Genomic DNA, 16185 nt, shown 5'->3' on the forward strand with positions numbered 1-16185 from the left:
TAGCACAATCCCTGGCACATAGTAGGTACTAGATAAATGTTTATTTGGCCACTCCTTCCTCTTATTATTGACATTACACATCTGGACCTTTCCCCCCAACCTCAAAAAATTATTTCCATAATTTATACTTTTGCCCCACTTACTTCACTATATACATCAGTACTTATTCATACAAGTTGTCTCACATTTCTCTAAATTCCTCGTATTTCTCATTGCTTTGGTATTATAACCCATTACATCGATATATCATGATATTTAGCTATCCTTTAACCAATAGGCACAGAGTGAACACATATTAGAGATGAGCAAACTGAGTCTTAGGTTCAGTGGCTTACTTGGTCACACAGTCAACTGGGGCTGAGCCAGAGCTAGTCCTCTGACAAAAAGACAATTGCCAGTCCTTGAAGAATCCCAGAGAGAGGCTCACCCAATGAGTACAGGTTTGAAATGAGCAAATTCAACTGCACATCCTAATAAACCTGTTGGTAATAATAGAGGTAAGGTGAAATAATTAGATTCTAGGTCAGATTTGGATTCAGGAAGACTTAGGTTCAAATCCTGCCTCTCACTTGCTGTATACAATGATACCAAGTCAATTTTCTTAACCCTTGGCATTCTCAACTGTAGAAGGGGACAATACTATCTTAAGCACCCACTTCCCTCATGAGGATCAAGAGAGATAATGTTTACAAAGTGACTTTAAAACTTTAAAACATTATAGAAATATCACCTGTTATGATTAAAGACCCCAGCATTAGAAGTGACCTGATTGGGAGCTCTCCATCATAGGTCCTTTGGAGGACTCCTGTGAGAGACTAGAACACATTGTGACCAATCAATGAATGAATCAATCAACAAACATTTATGAAGCATCTCCTATGTGTAAAGTGCTTGGGATATGAAGAAAAAAATTAATCCTTGTCTTCAAACACCTTGTATCTTCATGGGGGAGAGGGCAAACATATGTGTGTGTGGTGTGTACATATATATGTATGTATATATTTATGTATGTGAGCATACATATGTGTGTACACGTGTGCAAATATATGTATAGTATGCAACATATATGTGTGTATGTGTGTATATATGTGCATGTGGTGTGTACACATATATGTATGTAGATATTTATGTATGTGAGTATACATGTGTGTATGTATGTGTGTATGCATGTGCAAATATATTTATAGTATGCAACATATGTGTGTGTGTGTGTGTGTGCAAGATACATTTAGAAGTAGATAGAAGATAGAGTGTAACCTGAGAGGAGAAGATACAAACAGGGGAGGAGGAAGGGGGAGTAGCAGTGGGAGGGAGAGCAGGTACAATCCAGGAAAAAGCCTCTAGTAGAAGTTGAGTTGAGTGAAGGCTTGAAGGAGTCATGGATTCTGAGACTCATACTGTACAAAGCACTCTGCTTGGCACTAAGCAAATACAAGGCTTAGCTAAGACCCAGTCCCATCTTCAAGGTGCTTACAGTCTAGAAGGGAAGTAAGGAACTAGCACAGACCATTATAAGGTACAATATTCCATGTTAGGTACATCGAGGAGGGCAAAGCATAGAACAATGTGAGGGGGTAGAGATAATCATGTTGGGATAAGGTGGAATTCCAGGAAGCCTTCCTAGAAGAGGCAGACTTATAGCTGGGCTTCAAAGGCTGGATAGAAATTCAACCAACAAAGAAGAGCCTTCTTCTCTGTATTCCTGGCATATGGAACAGTCCGAGAACAAGAATGGAAATTGGAGATGCCAGGAGAATGTCCAGTTTGGCTTGTGTAAAAAATGCATAACTGGGGTCAGCAAGAGAAATTGAACAATAAATATTCATTAAATTAATTTGAACTGGGACAATCTTGACCAAGGAATACATCTGGGCTGATTCTAAGAGTCAATCAATCTCTTTCTCTCCTCTCTCTCTCTCTCTCTGTCTTTCTCTCTCTGTCTCTCTCTCTTTTTCCTTCCCTCTGTGTTTTTCTCTCCATCTCTCTCTCTTTCTCCTTTCCTCCTTCTCTCTGTCTTTCTGTCTTTATTTCTGTTTCTGTCTCTCCTTTAATTAATGCAGTCTCAATTTATTTCTCTGTGCCTGCTTTTTTCCTTCCCTTTTCCCAGAACTACTAATCTGTGAGTTGAGCCTAGGCAGTGGGGCCCTCTCAAGGTATTCACCATAACTTTTCATCTGCTTCTGATGTGGGTATTTCCTGAGCCCGGCAAGTTTCCAAGCACTTTCTTCTTTTTAAGCACCTCAAGCCTCCAAAGTCAAGTATCAAGTTCTTCCTTCTAGATCCCCTGTGACCAGAAGCCTCTGTCCCAGCTAGCACTGATATTCAGAAGCTAGGATTAGAGAACATGAAAAGACTTCCCTGACATAACACATGCTGCTTGCTCAGCAAATGCATTAAAACCAGCTCTTTGATATACCATGGGTGGGTCAAGACCCCAGAAGGATGTTTATAGCCCAGACTAGGGCCTAATTGGGCTGCCAGTGGATATGCCCTTTGACAAACAACCTTCCAACTGGATTAAGACACTCTCACTGGCCAGGACTCCTTTTCTGCTGATGATTAAGGGCACACCTACCAAAGATGCTTCTATCTTTAATTTTCAAATTCTAATGCTTTCTCCAGAAAAGAATCCCCCTATTTAAGCTGTGAATTACCTGCTGTCTATGATCATGACCATAAATAATTCTTACAGTACTGACACTAAATCAAACTTTTGAATTTCACCAAATCAAAGCAAAGTTGAGTAAATCTTTTAAAAAAAATTACTGGCATCTTAGAGCTAGATATATTTTAGAACATCAAGGAATAAGAGAAAAACCTGCATCTCTAAAGTATGCATTCCTTTTCCCTCCACCCCCATCCCAAATTTGCTCCCCAAATATTAATTTGAAAGCTAATCTGCCTTTTGTTCAGAGTTGGGTGCCATTGACTACGGAAAGACCTATGCAGTTTAATTAGAAATTAAAGCAGAGCAGAAGATATTTAAACACTTGATTTAGCCTTTCTTAATTAAAATGCTACTCAAATGCTCCTGCAGCCATGGGTAGGTGCAGCCAGGATCCTCCTTGGCTGGTGGGTTTCCAGGAAAGAAAGGAAAAAAATGTTCTGGGTTGATTTTTGTCTTTGCATCCCCAGCATCCAGTTAATATAGGGTGCTGCATTTACTAGGTGTCTAATAAGTATTGGTTGGATTGAATTGACTTGATTTAAGTCAGCTAAGTGATGTGCTGGGCTTGGAGTCAGGAAGACTTATCTTTCCAAGTTCAAATATGTCCTCAGACACCTACCAATTGTGTGTCCCTGGGCAAATTACTTAATCCTATTTGCCTCACTTTCCTCATCTGTAGAGTGAGCTGGAGAAAGAAATGGCAAACCACTCCAGTATCTTTTCCATGGAAATCTTTTTTTTGGGACAGTGAGGGTTAAGTGACTTGCCCAGGGTCACACAGCTAGTAGTAAGTGTCAAGTGTCTGAGGCCAGATTTGAACTCAGGTCCTTCTGAATCCAGTGCCGGTTCTTTATCCACTGTGCCACCTAGCTGCCCCCTTCCAGTATCTTTTCCAAGAAAATCTCAAATTGGGGTCATGAAGATCTGGATGTGACTGAAACAAAAGAAGGAGGAGATGAAGATGATGATAATGATAATTTGGGAATGGAGTCAGAGGATCTGGATTCAAATCCCCTTTCTTCCACTTACTACTTGGTTGAATCTTAGCTAGCATTTATATAGTACATTTAAAGTTTGCAAGGTGCTTTCTTTATACATGTTATCTCATTTGATCCTCAAAACAATCCTGGAAGGGAGGTGCTTTTATTTAGCACATTTTGTAAATGAGGAAACTGAGGCCCAGAGAGTGAGTTGCCCAAGGTCACAAATCTGATCACTTATGTTTTGCTGCCTCCAAGTCTAGCACTTTATCTCCTGGGCCACCTTATTTTTCTCACCTGCAAAATGAAGAGGGTTGAATCTGAGGTCTTATCCAGCTTAAATTTCTGATCCTATGATTTAAGTGTTTGATTTATAGTTAGAAAACTCAGGTTCAAACCATTGATCTCCCATTTACCACTGTGTAACCTGCACACATCTGAGTGACCCTGGGCAAGTCACTTAACCTCTATAGTCTTTGATCTTCACACATGCAAAACAAGGGGGTTGGATTATATGTAATAAACTCCTCCAATTAACATTTAAAGCTCCTTATAATCTAGTCCCAATCTGCCTTTTCAGCTTCCTTTACTCTGTGGTCCAGCCAGACTTCAGACTTCTTGTTATTCCTAATACACACCACTCTACCTCTTATCTCCCTGACTTTGCTCTAGTTGTCCCCCATGCCCAGATTGCTTCTCCTCCTTCCCTTCATCTCTTAGAATCCCTTGTTTCCTTCAAAACTCAGTTCAAACAGCATAATCCATAGGAGAGACCTTTCCTGATCCTCTCTCACCAGCCTCCCAGCTGATAGATCCCTCCCCAACCAATTGCCTTATGTTGATTTAGGATACATTTATTTATATAAACATGTTATCTCTCCCATCTTCCCTCCTTCAGAAAATGTAAGGTGTGTAAGGGGCAAAGACTGTTTCATTCTTATTTTAGTATTGCAGGTGCCTAGAAAAGTGCCTGGCATATAGTGAGTGGTTAAGAAATGCTTGTTGATTGATTTAATGAAAGGAAAACTTGGTGCCAGGATGGTAATTCTTTGATTATCCCTTAGATAGCTGGTTTGGGAGCAGAAGTTTACTTTGGGTGCAATTGGTTAGTTTTTTTTTAGGAAGCTCAAATACATTTGTAAGATGTATGTATATAATATACGTGTATATATTTACATATGACATCAAAGGTCTGGACTAAATATATATATACACACACACGTATTACACTTTTAGGTATATATACACATGTATATGTAAAATGTATGTTAGGCATCTAAGTGGTGTAGTGTGGTGTAGAGTGCTGGACCTGGAGTCAGGAAGACTCATCTTCTTGAGTTCAAATCTGGCCTCAGTTTCCCCATCTGTAAAATGAGCTAGAGAAGGAAGTGGCAAACCCTCCAGTATCATCACCAAGAAAACTCCAAAAAGGATCACAGAGTCAGATGATTCTAGGAGTTACTAAGGATTAGGACCAGGGACAGCTCTTGCATGGTACTCTTGTGAGGTCTTGTCTTTATTACTTTATAGGGGGAGAATTTTGAATGAGTTGTGTGGAAGAAGACTGGCAGGAGTTGTAGAGAAAATGACAGATTTCAAAAATCCTTAAAAGAGTGTTTTGAAACAAGGCAATTGCTGGTGGTCCTGGAGTCAGCTACATGGCATATGGCTAGATGGCAAATCAGAGTTAGAATCCTGACTGTAAGATATTATTATTGACATTTTATAGATGAAACTAAAACTCAGAGAAGTCAAGTAAGTTTTCCAATATCACACAGTTAATGTGTCAGGGAAAGGACTGAAATCCAAGTCTTCCTAACTCCAGGTCCAACACTGTTTCCCCTATTAATGTTGAACACAGAAAAAAAGAAGATTCAGGGGAACATGAAAGCAATCTTAAAAGTATTTTAAGGGTTGTCCTAAACATGAGGGATTAGACATATTTTTCTTGGACCTAAAGAATATACCTAGGAGCAGACACTGAGATTTTGAGATTCTGTAAAACTAGAATAGAATTGAAGCTGTGGCTTTGGATGAGCTAATAAGGTAAGTGTGGAGGAAGAAGGTCAGAAGACCAGGGATAGAGCCAGGTCTGGGAAAGCCACCATCAGTCTGTAGACTCATCTTCAACATCAGGGATCCCCTAGAAGCAGGATAGACGTGGCAAGTGTCAGGAGATGATTCATAGGGAGCATTTGTGGTCACCAGATGTGTCCATGGCATGGTGGAGAGTGGTTTTCCATTAGCCTCCACTTTGTGTTTACAAGTGGAAAGAATGGTTCACATGGGAAAAGAAGCGTTTTTCTCCTAGACCATTGTGCCTCACTCTTGGACTGCAAATCTTGGGGTTATATCCTGTCAGAAGAAGCTTGCACCATCTCAGCCCCAATAATAATGTATCTGACATTGTTATGGTGCTTTAACTGTTTGCAAAGTACTTTCTGCTCATTAGTACATTTCAGTGGTTTCTGCCAAAAAAAACCCCAAACAACACCCTAAAACCAAAATAGTGAGGTAGTCTCTGCATTCATTATTTTCCTCATCTTACACATGATAAAACTGTCATTCAGAGAGACTAGTCTTGATCAGGGAGATAGTGCGAAGTTATGGAAAGGATGGTGCCTCTGGAGCCAGAGGATCTGGGTTCGAATTCCAGCCCTGATACTTATGTGACCATGGAGAAGCTACATTACTACCTCAGATCTCAATTTCCTCATCTGTACAATAAAGGGATTGGATTAGATGACCTCTGGAATCCATTCCAGGCCATCCCTATGCTATGCTATCTGTACCGGGACCAGCATCTCCACCTCCTTCTCACTGTAAAATTAGACTCTTCCTGTCCCTTCTGCCCCCAGTCACTCTGTTTTGATAGGGCAGTTTTGACCTTATCTTGAGATGATTGAGATCTTCACAAAATTTCCTGCCATTTCTATTCAATGCCACTACTTCCCTTCTGTTTTCCAACTCTTCTTTATTATCTCCTTGAGAGCAGGGACAAATTTTCTTGTTCATATTTATATCACCAGTGCCTCTGTTGGCATCTCCAGGGCTTAGCCTGGTACCTGGCTTAATTAGTGCTTGATAAATGTTCTACCTATCTTTCTAGATATGATACAAAGGGTCAGATTTGGGATTTGAACCCAGAACTTTCAGACTCCAAGTCCAGCACCCTATCCACTATTCCATACTGCTTCAAGATAAGAAAGAATATATTTTTTTCTGGCCATAGAGATAGAATATCAATTGAGTGGCTTCTGATGCATCTGCCTTCCCAAACAGAGCAGGGAATTCTGAATGGCACTGACGAAGCTCACATCTATTTTGTTCATGTCCTCTGATATTCCCCACAGTTTCCAAAGACTGCAAATCCCTCTTTTAAGCAGGTTGTTTCAAGGGCAGAGGAATGGATGGAAAAGGATTTTGTTCTTTGAGCCCCCATCCATTGCATGACTAAATAGCTCTGAGCCCATCCCCTGCTTGAGCTCCCATTCACTGGCATTAGCTCCATGGGTAACACTTTGTCCTGGAGCTGTTCTCATCCAGGGCAGTTAGTGCACGTCTCCCATTGGGATGCTCTGGGAATCATTTGCAATCGCTTTACTAACCCAGCCTTTTAAAGGATTACAAAGGATTGGATAAAATGTGTCTTTCACTCCCTTTCTTCCTTTGGGGACCTAGAATAATTATTCACCTCACCAGCTCCAGCTTCAAAAATTTTCTATGAGAGGAACTAACCAACTTCAATAATTTAACTTTGCTGTCCAACACACTGAGGGGTTGGGGGTGGGGGAAATTAAAAGAGAAAAAAAGGACAAATGGTAAAATTGGGAAAAATCCAATTTTTAAAGGGTAACATTGCTGACTCAGCCTCTAGTGTATGAATGCTGACTATTAGATTCTAGGTTGAGAACAAAAGCACCCTCTGCCAAAGAGGCAATTTGAATTTTCTTCTTTCTATGATTTTGGTCTTATGTGCAGACAGGACCAGCCCCTTTAAGTAGGCACTCACTTATGGTCTTTATTGAAAAATCCCTCTGCTAGGGGCAACTAGGTGGTGCAGTGGATAAAGCACTGGCCTTGGATTCAGGAGGATCTGAGTTCAAATCCAGTCTCAGACACTTGACACTAGCTGTGTGACCCTGGCCAAATCACTTAACCCTCATTGCCCTGCACAAAAAAAAAAAGAAGAAAAATGAAAAAAAGAAAAGAAAAATCTCTCTGCCCAAGTAGCCTTTCTTTCACTTATCACAGTGCCTGAAGTTCTACCATTAGAGCTTTGTTGTGCCCTATTAGTTAGTAAGAAGGATTCCCCGAGGGAAGAAATGGAGTATTAGAGGGAAATGAAAATGGATCATAACATCTTAGAATCAAGTTGGCTGGAAGGTACCTTAGAGACCATGGAGTCCAACCCCTTCATTTTCAAATGGGAGGAATTAAGGCTCAGAGATATGAAGTGATTTGGCCAAGGGGAACCAGTTGGCAAGAGTCAGAGGTCTAATTCAAACTAGGTCTCTGGCTCTATGTCCCATGTTCTATTAGAAAGAGTTGGAGAGTCTCCCAAAACAACAATTGTTGACATTTAAATTTTTTGATCAGTCAGCATGTGCTTAAACATAGGCAAATCCTGAGGCAATCTGGGACAGTCTGGTCAGAGTTCTGGCCAGTGGTGTGTTGGGAAATATTTAGCATCAAGTTCTCTGGATTAAAAAAAAATGTACACAGGATACCTTTTAAAATTTAATTTGCATTATTAGCATTTCCTCCTTCACTTTCTTGAGTCTAGACAATCAGCAACATAATTTATGAAGCCCTGATTTATAATGTTTGTTGATTTGTAAATGCTCAAGCTGAAAATTTAACAATGGGCTCTAGTCATTTCCAGCTGGCTCCAGTGCATCCCTAGGTATGGCTGTCCTAGACCCCTTCCCCTTCTAGATCATTTCCCTACTCACACTTCCTCCTGCAGTTTCAGAGACAATTTTCAAAAGCCTCATTCCTTGCAATATATAATCTGGTGACCATGAACATAGTAGGCAAAACTTAAAAAAAAAGTTAGTCTTTAGAGGCAAGTAGAGAGGAAAGGACAGAAAAGGGTCGAATGAAGTGAGATACACATCTGCATATACAGATGATACAAATCTACCTAATCTTTTGGATGACAATGTCAGGATCCCAAAAAAGAGCTTGCCAGGCTAGAATGGTAGGCTGCACCAGCAGCAGAGGTATAAATCTCTACTTGGGTTCAACAATATTGACTTCAAAAACGCAAGATGTGTCCTGGGTTCAAATTGCACCTCTGACATTTACTACCTCGGTGATCTTGGGAAGGTCACTAAGCCGCCTTTGGCTTTAGATTTCTCATCTGTAATATGATGGGGATGTTGAGATAGCTAGGGAGTAGAGTGGATAGAGTGCTGGGCAGGGACTAAGAAGACCTGAGTTCAAATGTGGTCTCAGACACCTGACAGCTATGTGACTGTGGGCAAGTCACTTAAACTCAGTTTCCTCATTTGTAAAATGGGGATAATAATAGCACCTACCTCCATGGGTTATTGTTAAGGATTAAATGAGAAAATAATAATAAAGTGCTTAGCATAGTGCCTAGCACATAGTAAGCACTATATGATGTTGTTGTTATAATAATAATTATTATTATGGAATGAAGTACCTTCCAAATGTGATCTTATCATTTGGAAAATTGAACAATTGGCTCTCTCTAGTCAGTTTGAGTTGGCTCCAAAACACCCATGAGAGGGAGGTTGGGTGGGACTAGCTAAGTGGCCTCTTTGCCCTCCTTTTCTTCAGGTTTCTGTTTGTTAATGTTTATTGGTGCAGCAGATAGAGTATTGGGCCTGGACTCAGGAAGATCTGAGTTGAAATCCAACCTCAGGCACTTACCAGCTGTGTGTCCCTGGGCAAGTCACTTACCCCTCCTTGCCTCAGGTTCCTCATCTGTAAAATGAGCTGGAGAGGAAATGGCAAAGCTCCAGTATCTTTGCCAAGAAAACCCCAAATGGGGTCATGCAGAGTCAGACATGACTGAAAACATCCCAACAGCAACATCCTAAAATGTGTGGAAATGGAGTAAAAACAATTATTCCCTTCCTCCATTTGTGAGGGTGATTTTCTCTACTGAAGTCTCCTATGAGTCAAAAATCTCTCAAGTGTAAAAAGCCCTCTTATTTTACCCCAGATATTCCAGAAAGAGGTAGCAAAGAAATCCATCAGGACTTTGCCCTGTCATCAGCCATCTGCTGCCTTGTTCCCTTTTTGCCATGTGTAAAGTAAAATTAAAGAGAGGCATAAACATCTGTATTTCCTTTGTAATGGGAAACAGTGGAGACAGGGAACAGATTGCTGGAGGATTAATCTAACTAAGGAGGATTGCTGGCACACAGATCATGCCATTCTTCCCCTCCAGGGTGTTACCTGGCTACAGGATTTACACCAAGAAGAATTTTGTTAAATGGGAATGCTACAACCTATAATCTTGATCCATTTAGGTATGGATATCTGTTAAGTCCAGGGAATCTTTTTTTTTTTTTTAAGTCCAGGGAATCTTTTGGAACCCTTGTTGTTCAGCCGTGTTCAGGCATGACCCCATTTGGGGTTTTCTTGGCAAAGATACTGGTGTGGTTTGCCATTTTCTTCTCCTTGGATTCCTTAGTTCCCAACAAAGCTCGCTCAAGTGATGCCTCCTATAGGAGATACCTCTTTATTTCCCCCTTTCCCCACAATTGTTAGTGTTCTTCCTCTCCCTGAAATTACCCCGTATTTTCTTTGCACTTATTTTACATTTGCTTCTTCATGTTCAAGTTGTTTTCTTCCATAAAGTGTAAGGTCTTGGAGGACAGGAGCTATTTTAATTGCATTTTTGTGTCACCTGTGCTCAGTTCAGTACTGGAGTAGAGCAAGTGCTAAGTAAGTGCTTATTGAATCGAATTAAAGTAATCTGTAACCAAAAGCCAGAAAATGACATTGTATCTAAATTAAATCCTTTATAACTTCCACCCATTAGTCCCTGTTCTGCTCTCTGGGGCCAAGCAGAAAAGTTGCCAGAGGAGAAACAATCAGATGTCCGTTATTTACCTTTTAGGCAAGGACTAGTAAAAAGGGATGCTAAAATTCCTTTAAGGTCCAATAGGCTCATCTGATATTGAACCTATTTAGAGTGAAAGGCATGAGACCTATATCCTGTTGCTACTAAAGGACACACTTAATTTCTGATGGGGAACCTATACATTGGAAGAGAAAAGTGGGCTCCGACCAAAATGCCATTTGCTTATTTTTTTTTTTTAACTTTTGTGTTTGTTGGAGGGAAGATGTAAAAGTATCTTGCTCATTAGAAACTGTTATTCTCTATTGGGTGAGAGTAGGGAGAGAATGAAGGATGAACAACACAGTAGGTCATTAATTGAGTAGTTTGATTGAAATTCTTTTTTTGTTCCTTCAGATTAAGAAATTGAGGCCAAGATAAGTTGTGTGAATTATCCAAAATCATCCAGGTTATACTGAGAAGTAGCAGAGTATAGTACAGTGATATCAAACTCAAATAATAATGACTCTTTCAGGCAGCATTTTGATTTAGGACATCACAAATTAATATTATCTATGTTTTATTTTATTTATTTATTTTGTTAATCATTTCCCAATTACATTTTAATCCAGGGAGTGATGCACTCAGTGAGTTTGACACCTCTGATGTAGTAGATGACACACTGGACTTGAAGAAAAAAAAAAAGATGATCCAGATACTTAGTCTGACCACAGGCAAGCTAATATTCTTCTCTGACCCTGAAGTGTCACATCTGTAAAATGGGGGAAATAATAACACCTTCCTAAATAAGGTTTTTGTGTGACTGCAATGAGATAGTGGGCATAAAGGCTTTGCAGACCTGAAAGTCTTAAATAAATGCCAGCCATTAAGTAGCAGAATTGGAAAATTGCATCCATGACCTCTGACTGTAAATCAGATGATCTTTCCCTATTTAAAAGGGTAAAATGATGTTTTCCTTTAGGTTTTGTCCCACCTTCCCATTCGTATTACTTTTCTCTTTGTCTAAACAGCATCTTCCTCTTCTCCAGACCCCAACCATTCCCAAGCATCCATTTATTCAACAAACAGGTCTTTATCTTGGGAGGGACAACAAAGCTGAGAGCTATGAATATTCTGTTCTGGGGCTGATTGCTGCTGGCAGTTAGCCAGGATTCAAAAAAAAAGATGAGAGTATACATATAACCACTTCCAGTCAGTTTTCATTTGCAATGTATAGGAATAGAGGAAACTTTACCATAAAGTATTTTCAAGAAAAAAACAACAGGATTTATGAACTCATAGATTACCCCAAGCCAAATTTCTCAGATTCTGATGGCTACCAAACAATTTTTGGAAGTGGGGATTATAACCCCTAATGTTATCAAATAATCATGGGAAGATATTCTCATTCCATGCTATTTTTAGCTTCTTTCTTTAATTATTCTTACTAAGTGTTCAGTAATTTCTGTCGTTTCTATGCTGCTGGACAGCAAGTGCAGTCAATGCTTTCTAAATTCAGGCCCTAATGCAAGACCCTAACCACCTTACCCTAGTTAGAACTCTCTTTGGAAGGAATCTCAGAGGCTTTTCTGTTTAACACATACCTGAATAAGAATTCCATGTAGTAGTAGTGGTAGTAGTAGTAGTAGTGGTAGTGGTAGTGGTAGTGGTAGTGGTAGTAGTGGTGGTGGTGGTGGTGGCAGCAGTAGTAGAGGTAATAGTAGTGGCAGTGGTAATAGTAGTAATAGTAATAGTGGTGGTGGTGGTGGTGGTGGTGGTAGCAACAGTAGTAGAGGTAGTAGTAGAACAGCTCTGTTTCATTAGCAAGGTCTCTTTTCCCTGGGGTAAAAACAGACAAACAGAAAACTGAGGGATGGAAGTACCCTGGAGACAGAGGGCAGTTGGGAAACAGATTTGAGAAGGTTAAAACATAATTTTTAATGAGACAAACTATCTTGCCAAAAATTATTTCACTTTATTAATGTTCTGGCTTAAAAGGGAGAAAGGCACTTGTGGTTACATTATCCCCTGAAATGGAATTGCAACCTCTAACTTGTTTCATCAGTGATGTTTTCTGCCATCAGGCAGAAGGATCTTGTCAACGGTTTCAGTGAGGGGATCCCAAATTGATGAAACTCTCATTACATTCTGAGTTACACATGTCACTGCTCTGGAATCATTACTCATTAGGAGTTTAATATGGGGAGGCTCCAGAATTGAGATCTTAAGAAACATTTCAAATAGATAGGATCTAACCCAAGCAATAAACATGGAACAAAGAGGGTCAGACATAGGCTCTTCTACTTTCCCTTCTTTAATTTTTTTCTCCATGAAATCTCAGACTGGTTTCATGGCTGCCATTATCTCTCAGTATAATTACACAGCTATGTGGAATGGGTGACTGCATTTAGCTATGCCTCTTGTTCCCTAATGCCGTAGCAAATTTTCTCAGTTGAACAAGGCCGGGGGTGGGGTGGGGGGGGGTTCACATGCAAAATGAAATGAGAATAGACTGAGCCCAAGGAACCTGCAGAATATTTTGAGAAATAGATTCAAGAATGAATCCTAACAGCGTGTAATGCAAACAGTTCAACCCTATTGAAATATTTCATTCCAGCTTTTAAATACAGGGACTGAAAGGCAATTAAGGGTGCATGGTTCCTTATTAATCACTTGTAAGCTTTTTTATGTTTGCAAAACAGTTTATAGTAATTTATTATGAATAATGCCTTAGTGTGAACCTCTCTCCCAAGTCTGTTCTAATCATCCTTGCTTTTTCCTTTTTCTTTTTAAATAGCAGAGACAGAGTAGCAGAAAATAATAAAGTATGCAGCTCAAGGCCACATAGTATTTTAGGAAGTAGGAATTATAACCTCTACCATTAATATCAAATGGTGAAGTTTGGATATGCTAATTCTAGAAGCATAGCTAAGGTGGGGACATTAGAGTGTGGTCCTAGAGCTATAAATTTGGAGGGTGCTAATAGTACAACTATGCATGTACTTCAGCTTCTGCTCACCCAGGCCCCTTTAACTGCATGGAAAATCCATGTTTGCCCTGGGTAAGCTTTTTCCCCATCAGGATGTATATCAGTTGGGATGGGGGAAAGATGTACCACGTTCACCCCAGGCACACACATGCACGCAAATCCTTGTTGGTTCTGGCTATGTAAACTATGGAATTAAAGGTCTTGAGTGAATAGGATACAAATTAATGAATTAATAAATCATTTATTATTTGGCTATCATATGGTAGGCACTGTTAGGCACTGGAGATAGAAAAGCAAATATAAAATATTCCCTCCCCTCAAGGAACTTATGCTCTAACAGGGGAGACAACATGTATATATATTGGTTGTCCTTCATTCTCCAAGAGGACCATGACATCAGGGTGATGTCATGACTTGTACTGAGTTGGATTTAAATGAGGGAAGGCTGTGTAAGGTCACCAACCTCACTCTCTCCTCCAGAGCCATCTGGGTCCAGTAGTAAGATATAGATCAGGATGACTGGAGATGGCCCTGGATGTTTAAGGCAATTGGGGTTAAGTGACTTGCCCAGGGTCACACAGCTAGTAAGTGTCTGAGGTGAGATTTGAACTCAGGTCCTCCTGACTCAAAGGCTGATGTTCTATCCACTGCACCACCTAGCTGCCCCACATCTACATATACTGAAATATATACAACACATATAGAACTATAGGGAAGACTTATATGAAGGCAACTCTACAGGAATGGCATTAGCTTCCAGGGGAACCAAAAAAGGACTTATGGAGGGGGCTCTTGAAATGATTCTTGAAAAAACACACAGGGCTTTCAAGAGCCTGAGGCAAGGAGGGAGAATGATCCAGGCATGAAGAACAATCAGAACAATAGCCCAGAGATCACAGATGACTGGAATGTTGTGTGTGATTAATAGCAAAAAGGCCAGTGTGGCTGGACCATAGCATGTACAAAGAGGGAGGAGGAAGGGAATAATCATTAATTAGACACCTAGTATATGCCAGGTGTTGTGCCAAGCACCTTACAGTTGTTATCTCATTTTTATTTTTTGGATGGGAGTAATGTGTAAGAAGACTGAAAGGTAGGAAGGTGCCAAGTTGTGGAGCTTTTAATGACAAACTGAGGAGCTTATATTTGCTCCTCAAGGCAATAGGGAGCCATTGGCATTTATTAACCAAGAGAGTGACATGGTTAGACTAATACTTTAGGGAAAACGTGCCAGAAACCATGTGGAGGAGATGCTATAGATATAATAACATAACAATTACTACTACTGCTACTGCTGTTACTGCTGCTGCTGCTACTACTACTACTACTAATACCACCACCACTACCACCACTATCACTACAACAACAACAACTACTACTACTACTACTGCTTATATAGAGCTTACTATGTGCCAGGCACTGTGCTGAGCACTTTACAATTATTATCTCATTTTACCCTTACTACAACTCTGCTCAGTAGAGGCTATTATCCCCACTTTATAGTTGAGAAAACAGAAGCAAACAAAAGTTAAATAACTTGACCAGCGTCAGACGTAGTAGTAGACGTCTGATCCCAGATTCGAACTCTTATCTTCCTGACTCCAGACTTGGTGCTTTCTCCACTATACCACCTGACTGCCTCCTTATTCCTTTTCATTGACTTGCTGCCAGGAGTATATATACTGCAGTCAGCTCATACTGGCTCTTAAGAGGTGATTATGAAATTTTCATTGTGAGCATTTATACCTCAGAAATCAGAAATGGACAGATGCTACAATAAAGGGCTTGACTTATTTTGTTTTGGTGATTATCTAGATGTAAAAAAGTGGTGGAGAAAATGTTAAGAATGAAGAATAAATATAAAAATGTGCCCTGATACATTTTTTCAGAGGGAGACCAGGTTATTAAACATTTACCAGCACACCCCTGCCTTCTACTCTGTCCCATCATGATTCTTAGAATTGAGTACAAAAGATAACCTTGTTCTATGGGATTTGCTCTAAGTGTGCAACTTCCTCTCAGAACTAAAAAGAAAGATAGAAAATTTCCCTTCTTCCTATTTTTCCCCTTTCCATTTAATCCAAGTGTTCTGACAAACAGTCTTCCTTTTGATTGCCCTACTTTGAATGGGGAAGCTTCCTCCTTCCCTTTGCCACCCGTGGCACCAGAGAGGGTGATGAGGATCCCTTGTTCTTCCCCTTTTTGTCGATCATTTCCTGAGTCCTTTTCATTTTCTAGATATTTCTGCTGGGGCCAACATCAAAAACTCTCTACTCTGCCTTCTGCAGCAGAGTAGAGATCGGCTAAACAATTTTCTCTGAATTTCTGCTCCCTGAGTCAATGGAAGGTTAGTACAGATACCAAGGAGCTAGAGAAGGATAGACCATGAAGGCCTACATTTAAATGCCTGGATGCTTCTTATTGAAACCTACATTCACACAGAAGGTCATAGAACTGGGGATGCCAATGGAGACTTAGTCAAACTTTGGCTCCAGGACCAGAATTATGA

General features: G+C 40.1%; 1 protein-coding gene across 1 annotated transcript in view; it reads left to right on the forward strand.

Annotated features, from left to right (window-relative positions):
• The window catches only part of ADGRD1 (adhesion G protein-coupled receptor D1), a 482794-nt gene that overhangs the window by 419862 nt on the left and 46747 nt on the right, over positions 1–16185 (forward strand). The gene's annotated exons all lie outside the window — the stretch shown is intronic.

Source organism: Dromiciops gliroides, chromosome 1 (assembly GCF_019393635.1).
Source record: "Dromiciops gliroides isolate mDroGli1 chromosome 1, mDroGli1.pri, whole genome shotgun sequence".
NCBI classification, from domain to species: Eukaryota; Metazoa; Chordata; class Mammalia; order Microbiotheria; family Microbiotheriidae; genus Dromiciops; species Dromiciops gliroides.